The sequence below is a fragment of the Odocoileus virginianus genome, chromosome 20, assembly GCF_023699985.2.
Source record: "Odocoileus virginianus isolate 20LAN1187 ecotype Illinois chromosome 20, Ovbor_1.2, whole genome shotgun sequence".
Lineage (NCBI taxonomy): Eukaryota > Metazoa > Chordata > Mammalia > Artiodactyla > Cervidae > Odocoileus > Odocoileus virginianus.
Genome location: NC_069693.1, coordinates 48338186 through 48351452, shown reverse-complemented (window position 1 = coordinate 48351452; position 13267 = coordinate 48338186). Strand labels below are relative to the sequence as shown.

At 62.1% G+C, this 13267-nt stretch overlaps 1 protein-coding gene across 5 annotated transcripts in view; it reads left to right on the top strand.

The window, feature by feature from the left end:
- GSE1 (Gse1 coiled-coil protein) overlaps positions 1-13267 on the top strand; it is a 390922-nt gene that overhangs the window by 346549 nt on the left and 31106 nt on the right. The window lies entirely within an intron of this gene.

The window sequence follows — 13267 nt, the reverse complement described above, 5'->3', positions numbered from 1 at the left end:
CGTCGGCCGCCCGCCCGCCTCTCCAGCAGGCTAATTAAATTCCCTCCGTGGAGGCGGAGCGGGAGTCGGGCTCGCCCTCCCGCCTCCCCCCTTTCCGCTCCCCCTCCCGAGTTTGGGGTGGGGGACTAAGGGGACCCCTAAGAAGTACGCAGGGGAGATGGAGGCGCGGGGTCGTAGGGGGGAAGGGGTCGCCCGGATTGGGTGAAGTGTTGCCGCGACACCCCACACGTGATGGACCGGGGTCTCCTGCCGGAGCGCCGGCTCTTAAGTTTGGAGGGCTGTGTTCGCGGCGGGGGAAGCACCTGCCCGGCGGCTGGTTGGTGGATACTGGCCGAGTTGAGTCGATTTGGCTCTTGTTTTGTAAACTAGCCTTTGTCTCGGATGTGCGTCTTAAATACATTAAATCCTTGTTAACCCCTGCAGTGCCTTATCTGGGGCCCACACAGGCTGTGGTTTGGAAACAAAAAGCGGGACCACCAGATGAAACAAAAAAGGGCTGCTTTTGTGAAAGGCTGAACAAAGGGCCCCGCGGATCCTGGATGGGAACCTCCCTGCCTAAGCCGATTTCCAGGCCAGGGGGGTGGGGGTGAGGGGGGTGGGACAGGCCGGGATGGGAGGGCAGGAGGTCTCCGGTGGGGCGCTTGATATGTCCCCCGGAAGGTAGGCTGGCTGGGCCTTACCCCCGCTGGGATTGTGCCCCCCTCCCCCCAGTGGAAAGTTGCGGGGGGACCCCAGGTGAACAGGCCGTCTGCCCCTGGGCCTCCCTGGGTGTTACTTCTGCTCGGGGCACGTCAGCGTTGCTCAGCCTGTGTTTATGGGCGCCTCCACCCGCGGGTATGGCAGAACCTGCCACCTGACTCAGCTGGGCCACGCCACAGGTGAGGGGCCGCTGTGTGTCATCTGGCAGGGCAGGGAGTCGCTGCCCCGCCTGCCCCGGGCTCAGCAGGCCTGGCTCTGTGACAGCAGCTACACGGACACTTCCAGCGGGCCCTTATGGGTGCAGTCTGCCCTCCCCCCCCCACATGAAAGTGGGTGCCCGGCCGGCCTCTGTCGCTTTGTCCCACTGCATGCAGAGAGAAGTGTGGGGGCCGCAGGAGCCAGCCAGGCCTTTGGCACTCTTGATTTTCCTTTTCTGTGAACCTCAGGGGTGGTGGGAATCTGGAGCTGGTGAGCGGGTGACCGAGGTCAGCCCCTGCCTTGGGAAGGGAGGCTGGGAGGCCCACCCTGATCTGCGGGTCCCTGGCAGCAGGCTGCCCCCGACGGCACAGGGCCTGACCTGCTGCGGACAGCTTTCCAAATCCTGGCTTGTCAGGGTTGAGCAGGGTTTACCGAGCCCCCCGTCTGGGTTTGCTGAGAGTTCCCCGGGTCATGGCTACTATCCATCTGGGGCTGGGAATCAGTGCCTTGGGAGGTGGAGGCCTGCAGGAGCCCGCAGCAAGCAGCAGACCTCTTTGGAAGCACCGATGGCCTTTATCCAGCCATGCCCGCAGGCGCAGGCAGACCTTTGGCCTCCAGTAACTTCCCTGTCTCTGGGGGAAGGTTAGGGCCGGCAGAGCCCAGAGACAGAGAGCCTTGGGGTTTCCGAGCAGAAGCTTGTCCGCCTGTGGGTTCAGCAGCTCTGCTTTCTGGCCGGAGGAGCCGAAGCAGAGTCTGCACAGCGCCGCTCTGTGGCAAGTCTGGGTCCTGCACCTCCAGGCCGAGCACCTCCCCAGCCAGCTCAGTCCCCTTGTGGCCCTTGACCCTTTGGCAGCTGGCGTCCTCCTGCTCCGGCAGAGAAAGGGCCCCTGGGCTCGGAGCCCCTTTTCTGAAGGGTGGGTGCCCTTGGCTTCTACTTTCCCAGGAGAGCGCTGGTGAGCAAGCCTGGCTGCCAGCTCTGTCCTCTCGCCCCAGGAACTCGTAGGGGCTTGTGGAGTCAGCCAGCAAGGCAGGTTTTTCCTGGCCCCGTCGGAAGGCTTGGAATTCCCAGGCTGGGTTACTCGAAGTCCACGCGGGCTGGGCTTGGGTGGTAGCACGTTCATTACCTCTGTTAGGGCAACACGGCCGCCTCCAAACCACAGGGCTGCGAGCGGCTGGCCCGCCCCCTCCCCTCGGTGCGCCGGCGGAGCTGTTTTTCTAACCTGCAGGGATCCGTGTTTCAGGTGACATTTCAGCTTGGCCACGCGCTTTAATTTCTCTCCTCTCTCGCCCAGAGTGGTGTGGGCTGCCGAGCCACTGGCTCCACTTCCCCGTGCTGGCCTCTCTCCCCGGCTGAGTCCACAGGCGGGAGGCGGCACTGGGGAGTGTTCCTGTCAATGAGAATTTATTGAGCGCCTCCTCTGAACTCAGCCCTTGCCTGCCGCTGGGAGGTGTGCACACCGATAACACTGCATCCAGAGCGGCCCTTTGCATGCCTGCCAGGGCGCGCACCGGGGGCCTTTTAATCTCGCCTCCGCAGCGTTTTCTCCCCACCGTCCTCTTGACTTGCGGCCCTGCCTCCAGCCGGGTGGAACCACTGGCGATCACGCTCTGTGCCCTGCCCCCCCCAGCCCCCCATCTTTGCAGGGCTGCTCTTTTCCCTGCCATTCCCGGAACAGGGCAATCAGCTCCAAGTCCCGGGTCCCTGAGACCAGCTTCCTATGCCCCTCCCTTCCCGAGGCTTTGAGCTGGTTTGGGGGAGGGGGTGACCCCTGCAGAGCTAAGGCCCTGGAGAGCATCCTGGGGCGGGGGGAGGCGCTGGGACGGAGGCCAGTGGGCTGCTGGTGGGGGAGGGGACCGAGGGTCCATGGATAAAAGGGGATCTGGCTGAACCTGAAGCTTTGTGGGATCCCAGTGGCACCTGGGGAGGGGTGTCTCTGGGAGGTGACTTTTAACTGAGGAAGAAGGTGTTAGGGGGACAGGAAGCCCCCAGACCAGGTGCTCATTCTTGGCTGCGCTTTAGACTCACCTGGGGAGCTTTAAAACCCTGGGGCCAGACCTGTGACAGGCTAAGACCCACATCTCTAGGCGTGAGGCCCAGACATCTGTATTTTATGAACCTGCAGCTGAGCTAGAAGGGCCTTCTGCTGGGGGGTGGGGCACAGTGGGGAAGGAATTCCTCTTTTTGGGGAAGGTGGGGGCCTGATGCTTCTGAAGGAGAACCGGGATCCCACGTGGGAAGCCACAGTCCGCCGTGTTTGCCCTAATGGCCTGGGGCTGGGTACCCTCCCCCAGCTGGGGAGGCAGTGCTCTCGACCCCATCCCTGGGTCATGGGTGGCCCTGGGCTTTTTCCGAACCCGGGGTCAAATCCTGACGGTGCTCCTCCTCCCTGCCCCAGGTGAGCGGCAGGCCTTTCTCCTGAAGGGACCTTCAGGTGCTGAGCCGTGTTTGGACGGTGGCTCCTGTGTCCGTCTGCAGCTCCAGCCAAGCCTCCAATTCTGGAACCGGTTCCTCCAGCTGGAGGCCTTGATGGGTGTGGGGAGCTGCATGCTGCCAATGCTTGGGAGCAGCCAGACCAGGGTGGGGGCGTCCCACGGGCAGAGGAGCCGCCGGCCTCCCCAGCGCCGTCAGGGCCCCCAGCTGCTCCCCATCTGTAGGGTGGGCCTGCAGAGGCCTTGTCAGAGCTGAGGACTCAGATGTGTGTGTGCCGCCTGCCTGCCCCCGCGGGTCAGTCCAGGGCGCGGGCTGCAAACCTCGGGGGCCTGGGGTAAGCCCCCACGTGTCTATGTCAAGCAGGTGGTCAGTCCCTGACCAGGGTGTTCCCATCACCCCTGGCTCAGCCTGTACGACCGCGCACGCTTTCCTGTGGGCCTCTACGGTAGGAACAGCCACGGCACCCGTGTTCTCGGGCTGTTGCGGGTTAAATGCTTTCTTATAAAGAGCTCAGAGCAGCGCCTGGCACCAAGGGCCCCTGTGTTCGGGTTTGTCAGAAGCACGTGGTCATCCCCGTCTCTGTGGCTTTAGGATTCCTGGGACTTGTAACTTCTGAAACCCAGAAGGCTCTGTGTCCCCGGCTCCTGGCTCTGCCGTGTTTAGTGTGGTCAGGGGCAGCGGCGGCTGCTTCTCCCACCAAAACCTCCAGGCTCAAGGTCCACGCCAGCCCCTGCGGACCCTCCCCACTGGGGCCACCCCACCCCAGGGTCTTCATCCCGTGCCCACACACTTCACCACACCAGCCCCTGCGGACCCTCCCCACTGGGGCCACCCCACCCCAGGGTCTTCATCCCGTGCCCACACACTTTACCACACCAACCCCTGCGGACCCTCCCCACTGGGGCCACCCCACCCCGGGGTCTTCATCCCGTGCCCACACACTTCACCACACCAGCCCCTGCGGACCCTCCCCACTGGGGCCACCCCACCCCGGGGTCTTCATCCCGTGCCCACACACTTCACCACGCCAGCCCCTGCGGACCCTCCCCACCCGCCCCCGGTCTTGCTCCCTTGCTCACGCACTGGCCCCCTCCCCAGCGGCTTCTCCCCAGCTTCTCGCCTGCTTTGGCAGTGGGGTTGCACCCCAGGTCAGCAGGAGGGAGAGGTGAGACCCCCCCCTCCCAGCCCCGCCCTTCCCTCAGATGCTTCTGTGGCCACAGGCAGCAATAAAAGGAATCGATCGACAGGCTTTCAGTCAGGTTAAGCCGTCCCGAAGGAAGATCCATGTGTCAAGCTGAGGAGGGCCAGGCCTGCCGGGGGGAGGGGAGGCTGGCGGGGTCCTCCTTTGTGCTAGCCGGGGTCTTCTCTCCCCCTGAACTGAGCCCAAGCCCGGGTCTCCGCCTGCCCTGCCCCCCAGCCTGTTTGAGGGGGGGTGGCTGGCAGGCCGGCTGCCTTGGTGTGACGTGGGTCACGTGGGGTCGCTTCTCGCTCCGCTGTTCCTCTTCCCCGGAGGGTCTGACTTGCACGGTAGGGATTACCCCCACTGACTGTTAGCCGGGAGATACGGGGGTCCCATGGGGCCTTCCTGCCTGCCCGCCATCAGACAGCTGGTAAGCCGTGTGAAATGGGAAAACCAAAGGTTGTGAGTGGGTTCATCCTGCTGAATTCCTGGCATTCATTTATCTTTGTGTTTTTGTAACTTTTACATAGGGTGCATGGTCTCTCTGTTCACTTACACGTGAGGCTGCACCCATCAGCGGTGGGTGCAGGTGGAGCTCAAGGTCTGCAGGTGGGGATGCTGGGGGGACTTCGAGCACCCCAGAGGCGCTGGAGCCCCGTCCACTGCCTCCTCGTGAGGAGGGGAGGGTGGGCTGCCCCCATTTAACAGCGTGAGAATACTGAGGCTCAGAGTCGGCCCCCGGGGCTGCATTCAGATGGCCTTGTGTGAAGGATTTCTGGTCCACCCTGCTTGGCCTCGGCAGGGGGAGCGGACACATGGGCTGAGATTGTAGGTTTTAAATCAGCTTGATGGCCAGGTCTCTCCTTTCGCAACACGTCGACGTAGCTTTTTGCAGCCTGCAGTTTTTGCCTAAAAACAGGTCTTGTAAGACGCTGAGACTCCGGAGGGCTCCCTTAGTAGGCATGCCAGTCCCGGGAGCCTGTCATCTGGGCCAGGGAATGCATTTTAACCAAACAGCTGGCTTCCTAGCTGAAGCTGGCAGGTCCGTGTTGCCTGCCTGCCTTCTCGAACCATGTGCGGTGGGGCGTCAGTGCTGGGCTGCCCCAGCCAGGGCGCTTAGCAGACCTTGGGTTTCACAACTGTGGTTTCCAGCAGTGTCCCTGCTGCATGCAGTGAGTCCCCCACGGGTGTGTTGACACCTCAGGATTGAGTGCTGGATAGATTTTGAGAGGGGAGAGGGCTGGGTGTGAAGGCTTGAGACATCTTTAAAAGACATTGCCAGGTTTCTCCAGAAAGAGTGGCAGCGACTCGCCTTTCTGCCCGCCAGCACAACCCAGACCTTTGTTTACCTGACTCTGGTGAATGGTTCCCTCCACGCCCCTCAGCCCTTGGTTTCCAAGGATGTCCATCCTCCCCAGAAGGGGGGGGGGGGGGAGGGAAGCCTGTGACCAACCTTGGCTTTTGCTGCACCCTGGCAGGTTTTGGGTAGACTGGACCACTTCTTGCCAAGTGACCCTTGACTCCTGGGAGGTGGTACCTGTGAGAGCCAGTTCTGGCCCCAGCATCCTCCCTGTAGCACTTGAGACCTTACGCATTCCCAATTGGAGCCGTGGGGGAATTTTTGTTTCTTTTGAGAAAGTGAAGGATTACTTAGGCCCTGGCAGTTTGCTTGGCAAGTTGGTGGAGGATGGCTGTGGCTGGCTTGACCTGGCATAGGACACAGTTGGGACTGGGGAGCTCATGGCTGGTGGCCTGTGACTGTTTTTGCAAACTTTTACCCGGTGGACCCTTTCTGAAATGCATTTTGCTGCAGGGTGGTGGGTTGTTTGTTTTTTTTCCCCCTTCGGTGGAGCATTTTAGGGCATCTGGGCATGGCACCTAGGGCTTTGAAGATGGTGGATGAGCCTGGGTGAGGAAACATTATTAGAGTCTGGACCACAGGAACACCTTAAGAATTTAGTATCTTATCTCTGACACCCTGAGCCTGGGTAGAACACGTTAGGGGAGAGTGTTAGTACTTGGGGTGTAAAGAATTCTGTGCTGTAGGTGTCTGTAGCCTGGGTTCCGGGGTGCCACGCACCTCCTCACACACATCCCTGTGGGTTTACAGATGAGCTTCTGTGGACTTGGTCAGGCTGACTACGTGCGGGATTTGGGGTGGGGGGTGCAGAGGGCTTGGTCTGCCTCTTTAAACCCTGTTGAAAATGGACCTTTTGTAAAAGCAACAAAACATAAGTCAAGGCCAGGTCCTGGCTTTGATTCAGGTGGGACCCACCTGCGGTTGACTCGTGCCAGGCTCACCCCCGGAGCTGAGGGTGGGGTGGACTTTCTGCTGCATCTGGATGGATGTGATGCCAGCATCGGAGCTGAGCGTCCTGGTTGCGCGTGTGTTTATTAAGCTCCCATGGACCCAGTTCTTTGCCCAAAGCCACATGGTTTCTAATCTGGCGACACCTCTGGCCTTGAGTGAGCCCACCAGCCTGAGAGAGTGGGGAGAGTGGGTGAGCTGATGACCTCGGGACAGACCGAGGGGAATTTCCACTCTCGGGATGTGGTTGCTGGCTCCTGATTTTCCAGGAGAAATTAGAAATCCTCATTTGACCAGAAACCTCCCGTTTTAAGTTACCACCCATTGATTCCCATTTAAAGATGTCTTGACTTTGCGCCAAGTAGCGAGGTTGGTGGGTGAAAGATGGCCCCTTAGCCTCCGCCGCTCCTGCCTAGTCTCTGCCCCCAGGGGGACTGACGGGACACTGAGGCTCAGATCTTACAGGGACCGGACAGACCCCTGCTAGGAAGTTTGGGGCGCTGGGCCTGGACCCCATCTTCTGGCTGGCTTCCCAGCTAAGCCTTCGACTTAGCTCCCTGGGGTCCTGCCCCATGACACTCGGAGTGGCCCGCCTGCCAGGCGTCTTCCTTCTCCGCGGTCAGCTGATGTACGTGAGGGCGGGGCTGCCGTGCCTGTTCCGTAGGCTGAGGGCCTCCTGAGTGCCCTTTGGGGCTGGGGGTGCAGGCGCACGCCCGCCCTACAGACGGCTTTGCCGACACCCCCACGGTATGGAAGGGACACACATGCTCTGCCGTGTTCCCCCTCTCCCCTGAGGGGTTTAGACACCCGGGTGCCTGGGCCCTGGGGCTGGGCAGGCCCCTTCAGCGGCCTCTGTGGCCTCATGTCTCATCTCCCAGCCAGCTGTCCTCCCTTCAGGAGAAGGGCCTTGACCCCTGCCCTGCTGGCCCGTTGCCCCACCTGCCACTCTGGCCTGCCGCTCCTTGGAAGCTCAGAGCGTGCTGCCGCCTCCTGGCCAGGCTGGGTTCCTGTCCTTCGGGACCTCTGATCACCACCCCGCCCCCCCCCCAGCCATGTTCTGCACCCCGAACCTGTGAGCTCACTCAGAGGGCTCCTTGGTGGGGAGGTGGCCTTGTTAGCTCGGGGCCCTCGGGGTCCCCAAAGAGTCACTCCCAGGTTGCCGGCTTGGCGCCCTCCAGCCCCGAGCTGCCAGAATGTGGGACTCAGGGGTGCAGTCCAGAGTCAGAGCTGTCTTCCTCCCTGATACCCTCTGTAAGGCAGAGCATGTGGGTGGGCCTACGTGGGCGCTCCAGCAGCCTGCGGGATGGGAGGTGACTCCTAGGTCGGGTGGGGGGTGGGGTGTCTTTCTAGTATCTTCTGATTTAAATGGAAATTGCCAGCACAGCAGCAAGGAAACCTGGGCCCCCACCCTGGCTCCTCAGCATGCAGCCCCAGACAAGGGTGTGGCTCTTCCAGCCTCAGTTTACCCATCTGTAGAGTGGGGCCAGGAGGGACCATGTTAGGAGGATCCTTGGCTGATGGGGGGTGAGGTCTGTTCTGGAGTGACTCTGAAGGGTGACATTCTGGGCAAAGCCAGGCCTTGTGGTTGTCAGCACTGACACCGACCGCCTCTGGGGGGCCCTCAGTGCCAGCCTTGACTCTGTCCCACAGCCTTTTTTTGCCTTAATCATGCGCCTCCCCGGGACTGTCTCCGCCCCACTCCGTGCCCCTCCCAGGCCGCCCTCCGTCTGCCCATCCCAGGCTGCTCCAGACGCCACCCGCTTGGAATAATCACCGTCAAATGTTGCTGCCATCTGCTGCCTGACTTCCGTCCTTCGCCTCTACCGGAACCTCCGGGATCCCTCGTCTGCGGCCTTGAAGCTCAGCCACTCCCTGGGCTGTCCTGGGAGGCCTCCATCGGCAGGCCGCCCGGGCCCAGGCCCTGCACAGTGCTCTCCCCCCCACCCCAGGGACCAGCCTGGGGGCCCAGTCCCACCCACACCTCCCGGCAGCCCTGTCCTGAGTGACAGGCCTGTGTGGGGCTTTGTCCCGAGCACGCTTCTCCCCGGGACCCAGTTTCAGCCTCCCGAGAGCCCCCGTGCCCCTCGTCACTGCCGTGGCAGTGTGCAGGCAAGGCCGGGGAGAGCCCGGAATGCTGCCTGGCCACACACCCCCACCCCCGTTGACTGCAGCTGCAGGGCCTCACTGAAACCCTCGTGGTGACTTCCCCGGAGACCCCAGAAATGAGCCCTGCAGACAGCTCAGCCTGTGGGGCTGGCTCTGGGGTGCGGGGGCCTCCGTTTTCACTGGCTGGGGTCCTGGCAGACCCTCTGTGGCTCCTGCCTTTCCAATCCTGTAGTAAGTTCACAGCCGCATGAGTGAGGGGACTGCGGGGGAACACGGTGGGCTTGTCCTGAGATGAGCTGCCTCGTTAGCGTTTTACTCCCCGGCCAGGGTTGGCACTGGGCACATGCCGTTCTCACCACCCCCCATCCTTCTAGGCAGTTCTGGGTCAGGATGCAGGCCGTCTGCTTGAGCTGTCCTCTGCTCCAGCAGTTGGCAGTGGCTTCAGCTTGGTCTGCCAGTCACAGAGCCTTGGAGCGGACGTCCAGCTCTGGGACTCCGGGTAAGAAAACGCCCCCCAGTCCACTTAGAAGCCCACAACCTGAGGGGATGTCCTTGGAAAAGAACACGAGGGCCTAAGGCAGGCCACCTCTGTGCATCCAGGGGCCAGGACGCCTTCCCGGGCTCTCCCAGGTGCCGCCCCCGCCCCCACCCCCAAGAAAAGCTGCTGCGTGCGAGTGAGCTCAGAACACGCCGCAAGGCAAATATAATGAATGTGTTATGAAGCTGCTCAGGCTCCCGGGGTCACGTGGTGCCGCCGTCGCCTGCCTGCCTGCCTGCCTGCCGGGTCTCTGCTCAGGTGACCCTGGCCTTGTTAGGGCTGCACAAGCATCGCCCCTTGTTGGGTGGGTGCACGGCGGCCCGGAGCTGGGGGACACCCTGTATTTGTTCACAAACATTCCTGTCTGCGGTAATGAAGAATTACCGAGAGGGGTGATTAGAGAACCCAGGTCGGGACCGCGCGCGCAGAGCTGACGGAGGCCCTGCTGGGCCTGGCCTTGTGGGGTGTAATTACCCCGGGGCAGGGGGGTGGGGGCTGTCAGGGGAAAGGGGTGGATCGGTGCTTGAACCGGGAGCCAGCAGAAAATTCATCTCAGCTATTAGCTTGTAATTACAGAGCACGCAGGGAGCAGGCCCGAGGTCTGGGGCCACGGAAGAGCGGGATGAAAGGAAGCGGTAATTATGGGTCCGCAGGAGGCTGGAGGGAGGCCGCAGGCTGATTAACACCGCCCTCCGCCCGCGCGGAGCAGGGAGCCGTGTTTAATGGAGCGTTAGGGGCCCCCGCCCCCCGCCCCCGTTGGGTCCTGCTGTCGCCGTGCGTTTGGACAGCAGGCTCCCCGATCGATCGGGCTGTGTTCTGAAGCACCAGGGACAAGGTGGTTCTGGAGAATGTCCGCTGAGCCGCCAGCCAGGCTCGCCCCTCGGCACTTGGGTTTTTCTTCTTTGCCTTTTTGTTTTGTTTTTTGAAGCTCTGTGCTGCTTCTGGCCATATTAGAGACCTGGGCAGAGGAGAGGAGAAAGTATTGATTAAAGACACCTCGCTTTGGTAGAAGGTGCAGGCATTGGCGCAGGACCTCCACAGGCGTGGTGGGCCTTGCTTCTGAACACCGGCGCCATCCAGGAGGGAGGGGCCCAGCTGATTCTGGGGGTGACTTTTCCTCTCTGGTCCCCTCCACCGCCTCGGTCACGGGGGTCGCGGGCCCTTGGCTCTGGGTGTGTTGCTGTAGCAGCTCTTTTTTCTGGGGGGAGTGGGGGAGGGTCTCCGGGGGCGGGGGACGGACAGCAGCCTGTGATACAGCTGAGACATCCAGGAGGCCCCCTGAGCTTGTATGTCTGTGTGTGTGTGCACGCGCATATGTGTGCATGTCAGGTCAGTTGAGCAGGAAGGGAGCCCACCCCAGCCCTCATCCATCCCTGGCCTCCACACTGTGGAGCCTGTTCCCAGCTGTTAGGATAATGGATTTACATGAGCTGATAATGTAGACAAGAACCCAGTGGATGGCCAGGAGCGCAGAAGTTAATGAATACCTCTCTAATGAGGGGGGGTGCACCCCTGCTCTGCGGGGCTTCTCCAGGGTGCCGGGGCCACCTGAGGCCCCCTCTCCCTTCCCCTTGCCCCTGTGGCTTCCATGGTCAGGGTGGTGCCTGCCTGGGCAGGGCTGGGGGGCAGAGCCATCCTGAAGTGACCCCGAGGCTGCAACTGGGGGCAAGGCCCAGAGATGGGGACTGTGCTCCCCCATCGACCTCCAGCAAATTCATGGTGACCCTTCGCAGGGTCTTGGGTTCTCCCACGTTTGGCCTTTGCCTGCCTGCATCCTTGGTGTAAGGGGGCTGTCAGCCTGGCGGCCGGTGGTCCCCGGGCCCCCTGCCTCCCCTCCCTGCCCCTCCCAGCGCACACACGCTGAGGAGGAAAGCTAATTTTAGACTGCCCTAAGGAAGCTGCTCATTTGGAATCCTATTTTAAGTGGCCTGACATCAGCAGAGCGGCTTTCCTGGCTGCGGGATGCTCCAGAGCCTGCAGTGACCACAGCAGGGACACTCGCTTTGGGGGACCCCCAGGAGTCCCGGGGGGCTGTCCATAAGGTGCTACGGGGTGGGGTGTCGCTAGGTGCCAGTAGGAGTGAGGCGCTGACAGTCAGGGGCAGCTCTTATGGGAAGGGGGCAGGGGGTGCACCTGCCTCCCAGGACCCTGGTCACCAGGGAAAGGCTGGGGCTGTCAGTGTTGGGGTTCCAGCAGGTGCACCCCAGTTCCCTCAGCTCCCATGTCTGGCCAGCAAGAGGCTCTGGGCTGGGGGATCCCCCTCCAGGGGTTATTCCAAACTCAGGCAGCCAAGTCTCTCTTTGAGGGCACCCCATTTTTAAAAAACCTGGTTTACTCCAGAAAAGCTAGAACATAGGCAAGGAAGTTCTGTGTTAAAAACATAGACCGTTTTTAACATAGGGCTAAAATGATAAAGTTGTTCCTCTTGGTGATACCCAAAGGCTTCCGCCAAGGGCCTTATGGGGTGTGTGATGTTTCTGGGGTCTGACCCCGGGTTTGCCTAGTGGCTGCTCCCAGGCAGCTCTGTACCATCCTGCCCAGCGCTGGTGGTCACCAGCTGGCCAGTCTGTCACGCGGCCGCTGGGCGGTGCCCTCACACCGGCCCCCTGGGCTGAGGGGACAGGTCCCTGGGAGGCAGGGGACCTCCGCGCCCGCCTCACGTCCCCAGAGCGGGGCTGGACCTGGGCCCCGACCAGCTTCCCGTGCGTGGGACACGGGTGCTGTGTTCAGGTAATCCCAGCCCCGCTGGTGACCTCCTGTCGGCCCTTGGGCCCAAGCCTGGACTCTCCCATCTGTAAAGTGGGCACAATAACGTGTCTAAGAGGCTGTAGGGTTTAAAGGGTGGTGGCCAGTTCTCTAAGGAATCCTGGGAAGGGGGAAGGGAGGTGGTTAATGGCCGTGAATGGCACCAGAGGGTTCTGTTCTGGGTGTACACGGGTTCTGTTAACTTCATGAAGTAGACTTTGTCTTCATCCTCAGGTTACAGATGAAACTGAGGCCTAGAGAGGCAAGGGGACTTGTCCAGGGTCACACAGCTGGAGGCCCCGGAGCTGGGGTCCAGGCCACCCCCTACGTGTGTGGCCACGTAGGCCGTGCTAAGCCTGACCTCCAGGCGCCCCCTTCCTCCTTCCTCCAAGGCTGGTCCACACAGTCCTGTTCCCTCATTCCAGGGAGAAGGGGTTGGGGAGGACTGGGTGCTGGGGCAGGCCTCCTGCTCAACTGCCCTAGCGGCTGGCCAAGTGCCGGGGTGGCCGAGAGAGCGCTCTTGTCCAGAGCCTGTGGGGCAGGGACCCTGTCCCCCCACCCGCCCAGGTTCCTCTGCTTGACTGCAGGGCCTGTGGAGTCGCCTGTACCCTGCCCTCTGCTCCGCTCCTCTAGAGAGGAGGACGCACAGAGTCAGGGCCCTGTCACCCACCGGCAGCTGGGAGGCTGCGCTGCTGGCCGCAGGCGCTGGAACTCTTGTGGGGTCCTTTGTCCCCAAGGTGTGAGCCATCTCCCGAGAGATGGGCCCCTCTGAGCATGCACTGGCCTCTTTAACACCCCCCCACAGTCATGGCTGTTTACCCTCTGCACCCCCGAGATCTCTTTGCCCCCCCACCTTGCAAGGGGGGCGATGGGGGCCACAGCCCAACTCTCCAGGATTTGGGGTGCAGACTGTGTGTCTTCGGGGCCTCAGCCTCACCTGGCTGCCCGCAGAGGGGCGGGGGCCCCAGGGGAGGCACATGTGCCCACCACACTGTCCTCGTGGCCGCCCTCTGGCTGCGTCCTCCCGGGCTCCCCAGGTGAGCGCTGTTCCCCGGAGCGGTC